Source organism: Lolium rigidum, chromosome 4 (assembly GCF_022539505.1).
Source record: "Lolium rigidum isolate FL_2022 chromosome 4, APGP_CSIRO_Lrig_0.1, whole genome shotgun sequence".
In the NCBI taxonomy this organism is placed as follows: domain Eukaryota; kingdom Viridiplantae; phylum Streptophyta; class Magnoliopsida; order Poales; family Poaceae; genus Lolium; species Lolium rigidum.
In genome coordinates this window covers 20020742-20026551 of record NC_061511.1, presented here as the reverse complement: position 1 = coordinate 20026551, position 5810 = coordinate 20020742, and the positions used below count along the sequence as shown (strand labels likewise).

General features: G+C 48.8%; 1 long non-coding RNA gene across 1 annotated transcript; it reads right to left on the bottom strand.

The window, feature by feature from the left end:
* Nucleotides 1-738: 738 nt before the first annotated feature.
* LOC124649788 lies at nucleotides 739-2979 on the bottom strand. The gene is made up of 3 exons (XR_006986797.1): nucleotides 2847-2979; nucleotides 2552-2737; nucleotides 739-994 (listed from the first exon to the last, which is right to left on the bottom strand). It is a non-coding gene; the product is annotated as an uncharacterized LOC124649788 (long non-coding RNA).
* Nucleotides 2980-5810: the final 2831 nt, after the last annotated feature.

The following is a 5810-nucleotide window of genomic DNA, read 5'->3' as shown; positions in this document are numbered from 1 at the left end:
ACAACGGCGTTCGACTGCGTCTAGCCTGCGGTGGAGGCACGCCGCCGCTGGCGGGGGAGGCTGCCGGTGGTGACGACCTGGTATTTCCTTTGTCGACTCCGGTCTCCAGCTCCACCAAAAAACGAACTTGTAGAGCAGTTCGAATAGGTGAATACTACCCATGTACACGCCTCGAACAAGATGATCCATTATTGTCGTAAAAAAGTCACTGCTCTGAAATCTGAACCAATTACTGGCTCATGTTCCAAACTAGATAGCTAATAAAAAGGGATTACCGCTACCCATGCTTGTAGCAAAACATCACGAGTTATTCTCTGAACCAAAGGCTAGCCCACGTGGAAATCTGGATAGCTAGAAAAGTAGGGATTTTCACCATATCATTAATGATATCAGAGGCGTTTACAATTTTCATTCAACATGTAAAAAACTTGGCATGACCACGACCATCAAAAGATGATCAAAAAATAAAGCAAGCTTAGATCACTATGCCAATTCATGTTTCTCCCCCAAAATCTGAGAGTTTTCTCCGCTATGAAAATACAAGACATAGTCAATCCAACTAATCAGCAAAATCATCAAATTGGCATGAGCAACCTTGTTTCTGGGACACCCACACAAACAAATTTGCACATGCTAGCATGTCTAAGCATTTTAAGACTCAAACTCAGCTAGCATAAGAAACACACGCACTGAATCGAATAAGTTTCAGTTCTGGGTCAGACACTGATGTTTCTTCTTCCAGCTTCCAACAGGTGAAAATGGTGCACCAGGCTTCTGCTGCTACAGGTCTGCCAGCTTCTCTGCTAACCTGGATGTCCTCTTCAACAACTGAAAAGTGTTACCATGACCTGCTTTACTTGCACATCCAGACAAAAATTCATGAAACAAAACTGACGGCTATTTTGCTTCTCAAGCCAAAGTAAATAGCAAGGATGCCGCATGCGCCGCTGCAGAACTCATCAGACATATGGTGCAACTGGCCACAAAAGCTTTCCTGCCAAATCGAGTCAGAAATCAGTCGCATGTAAGTTCAACTTCAGAATTCAAAACTTGAACAATACAACACATCAATGAGGATAGCAGAAGCCAAGTGAGTGTACTTTCGGTGATAATGAAAACAAGAGTTCATATGTTCCGCAAATTGGAGAAAAAGTGTATGTTGAAGGGCTGGGAAGGGGGAAGTACGGCTACTGTTGTTGAACTGTTGTTGAGATACTCAGAATCCGAAGTTAGCTAGTTAGGTGCAGTGCAATGGACATCTCACTAACACCAAAAAAGAAGTGCAGGATTAATATAATAAAAGGTGCAAAGAGCACGATTAAGTGCAAAGGACTTAGAATCCGAAGTTGTTCGCATACAATAATATACACATCACACCACTCGCAATTAAAAAAAAATGATATTTTTTGGAGCAAGCTATAATGTTGCATCTGCACATAGTAGGTACAGACATATCAGGTGCACAAGGGCAGGTCTAACATTGGTGACGATGAGTGTCCAGGAGAAAGCAAGACCAATGTATGCATAGATGGACTGAAGCTACCGTTGCATGTCATTGGCATTCTGGGCCAATAGCAAGTGCAGACTGCAGAAAAGCAAAGCCATTTTTGCACTAAACAAACCTTGGTTTGCTTAGCAACTACCAAATAATAATCATCATTCCATCAAGACAAGACTGACCAAGTGTGATAAATTTAAAATAGCTCATCATCACGTAGCACAGATACATACCTATCTAGCTACACACCATACATAGCCTACAACAGAACAGTGCAAAACAGGGACAAATCAAGTGATAAAGCCATACCATAAATCATACACAAAGCTGCTGATTTAGAACCAAAAGCATTCTCCGAAGGTGCTACTGGCCCGCAGACACTACAACGCCACTGAGGGAGCCGACACGAGGTGACAACACTTGACATTCAAACTATGGACTAGAAAGTCGAATTTAGTACTGCACTCTTGCTAAAAGCTGAAGCTGAATTCTAATGTTCCAGTTTGCATGTGTCAAGTGAAGTATAGCCTCAAACTATTTATGGCACAACAGATTTTTTAAAGACCCTCTAATCTTGTGAGGTTACCAACTTCAGAGCAAGACTCCCCTTGATTACAGTCTAAACCTGAAAAGTATGAAAGCTGATAGATAATTATTCCCAAGCTGTGCAGAATTCTTCAGCTAACACTCGATCAATTTTCTAAAGACATATCTAGTGGTTCACATTTTTTGCACAAGGCATATGAGTGTGCAGGAGAAAGCAAGACCGTTATGTGCATAGATGGACTGAACTGCTACTGGTACATGACATTGACATTCTCGGCCAATGGCAAGTGCAGACTGCAGAAAATCGAAGCCATTTTTGCACTAAACAAACTTTGGTTTGCTTAGCAACTACCAAACAGTACTCATCATTCCAGCGAGACAAGACTGGCCAAATGTGGTAAATTTCAATTAGCTCATCGTCACATAGCACAAATACAGATCTATCTAGCTACACATCATACAGAGCAAAGCAGGGACAAATCAAGTGGCACAAGGCAGATTTCGAACCAGAGCCTTCTCCAAAGGTGCCATTGGCCGGCATCCACTACAACGGCACGGACGGAGCCGAAACGGACGACACAAGGGGGCGAATGGTTTGCCTCTGCCTAGGGCTGGTTGGTGATGAATTGTTTCTGAATTCAGATCGAACTGGGGCACATCCTCCTTCCAGCAAGCCAGCTCCTCTTCAGTCCTCTACACACCATGTAATGAGCAGTACACATCAGAACAGAAATTTGGAAATGGAATTAGCAGTGCAGCAATTGGAAGAACTAGCATAGGAGGAAAAGGAGGAGTAACTTACCGAGGAACTCGAAGATGATGACCTTTAGGTGTGTGGGCGGGCATCGTGGTGTATGGATCGATCTGGGACAGCTCCTCCTCCAGGTCGGCCATGTCCAGGACGGCGTCACCTTGCGCGCCCTCGTCGCTGTCCAGACGCCCAGCTGCAGCAGCTCCTCCTGCAGCAGCGCGGCCTGTCCTTGGATGTGCAGGGACAGGAGTTGGGGGAGGTCGGCCTTGACCTTCTCTTCATTTTCTGCATGGTAGCGGGCTTGAGCAGGACGAAATCAAGGTATTGGTGGCGCAGAGGAGAGGGGGCCGAGAGCTTACCGTGGCCAGCAAGCTCGACGCGGACGCCGTGAAGGAGATCCAGCCGTCTTCATCCTCTGCCGATGTGCTGGTGGTGTTGCTTTGTCGACATGGCCGGCCGAGACTGGTGCATCTCCAGCCGGTCGAGGGCCTCTCATTGCCCCTGGACGGCGGCGGCGGCCGGCGAGGGCCAGCGTCGGGCGGTGGTCTTGGACGCCGGACCAGCAGCCGCTCCGCTTGGGTTTCGCGGAGGCACGGGGCGGCGCGGGTCTGGGGGAGCAGGGAAGGTGGTGTGGTAGATGAGAAGGGCGGCGTGGCCGGCGAGGTCGTCGGGGAGGAAGCGGCGCCGGCGTGGGGACGGACGGACGGGGACGGAGGGAGAAAGGAAAGGAGAGGACAGAGGAGGCGATGTTGGATGCGAAAGGAAAGGCGAAGTTTTGTCTCCCAAAGTTTTGACCGAAAACTTGGGCTCGCGCGCCAATCCGAATATTTTCGGCATAGGATTTTTGTCTCGCGCCTTTGTTTAACTCCAAAAGTTTCGCCCAAAGATCCCGCTCCCGCCATTCCAAATAATTTTTGGAAAGCTCCCGCTCATGCTAGATTCTGTAACCTTCCATGGGTCAGGTATATGGATAGTACAGCGGCATGGGATCACAAATTCTTGGAGGTGCCTCTCATTTCCTCTAGGGACGTTGTTTCTCTATTCTAAAATCTTCATGGAGAGCAAATTTACAGTAAGAGACATTTTACTATGTTATATTGTGATCCAAATTCATGTACTAAAGGGAGGCTAACTTCTGACGAGCGGAGCGAGGCCCGTCGCCGGAGGCTTGGGCCGAAGCGTAGCGTAGTCAGAAGTTAACCCAAGTTAACCCATTTGTCGTGCCCTTCCCTTGTGTGTTGCAAGGGTTTTCCACGTTAAAATCTCGTGTCCCCTGCAGTGTTTTACTTTTCGTTCTTCGTTTATTGCACATCTCGATTATAACATACTACGATATCAAACACCACTAATGTAAAAATTGACCATATTCAGTTATTTCGAGACTAAAGTTAATTCACGACCGTTTGCATTTCAACGGTAGTAATTCACGAATCACTACTGCGAAACGATGCACTTAATTAATGAACTTAATACATTTCACAAGCAAAACTTCAAAACGATGTATATGTTGACTATTTTTGTCTCCTCAAAGTCCACATTTATTATTGTTTTCTAAAGGTATATCTCGGCACAAAACATTATTGTGATATCCCGGTGCAAGGTTGTGCGGCCGGTCAAGTGCAATTAACGAAGGCGTTTATATAAAAACAGAACACCTGGTTATCATTTTACATCCTACTACTCATATGTCAAAATTAGATTGATCATGTTCAGGTAGCTAGGAGGATGCGATTATTTTTCGGTGCGAAGAACCATGAAACTCCCATTTATAGTAATGTCGAAGGCAAGAAAAAGCCATAATCATCTAGTCACGTGTCATTCTGTTGCAGGGTTTTCGAATTTTGGCTTAAAGAAGCTTATCGACACCCACCGATAGCTTTAACTCATTTCAAAATAATTTCATCTCAAATGTAAATGCAGTTTGATAAAAAATTAAATATAACAACTATGACAAACGGTAATTTTCCAAGCAGCAATTAGTGCTTGCGTTGGTTAGAATTGGTCATAAGGGCATCTCCAACGGGGCGACGCAAACGGACGCTGAGCGACTGTTTGCGTCCGCTGTGACCGAAAATGCGTCTGGGTCCTGCTCCAAGTGGGCCGACGCAAAGTGACCGGGCCGTTCGCGGCCACGCTAACCTGGCCCAAATATGCGCCAGGTTTGCGTCTCCGCGGACGCTCCGCGGTCGCGCAAAGTGTCCGTGTTGGGTGCATCCGGACCCGGTCGGTAGCAACTAGTTAAGCAAAATATTTCTTTCATTACTATTGATTGGCCAAAAGGATCATCTTTACAGAGATGGTTAGTCGAGTTAACCTAAAACTACAACGGCCGTACATACTCGCCGTCGCGCAGCCTACACCGGTCTCGGTTACTCGCAGTCGCGCGGCCTACTATTGGCTGCCGGAAGGGCCGGCGCCGTCGTTGAAGCGGGAGCGCTTCATGCACTCCGCGCGGTGCGCACGGCGGCGAACGGACATCTCGTCCTGGCGCCTGCGGCGTTCGAGGGCCTCGGCCAGAGAGGAGTCCCACAGGACTGTCTTGGCCATAGAGATGGCCTCCGTCTGGGCCGCCACCTGCAACCCCGCCAGCTGGGTGGAAGCGGGCCCTGTCCCTAGCTGCCTCCGCCACCGCTTCGTCCCTCGCGGCGATGGCGCCCGCCAGCTCCCGGTTCTCGACCCGCGCGGGAGAAGGGCCCTCCGCTGGAGCGAGTCCAGGTCGGAGCACATGTACCCCCGAGCCATGGCGATCGCATAGATGTGGGCTTCCGCCAACCAAGCCTGACGGCGCATGGCGTCCCCAGCAAGGGTCTCGAAGGACGCGACCAGAACGAACTGGTCGCCGGTGCACTCGAAGCGGTTGGGAACGGGGGGAGGGGGGTCGTCGTCCGCGATGTTGTCGATGACGGTGTCCGCTGGTGGGGCCGCCATCGCCGCCCGCGCCTCCACGAGCTCTGCCCTGGCATCGGCGAGGTCGTCCATGGCGTTGGCGATCTCCGCCCTGGTCGCCGTGAGGTG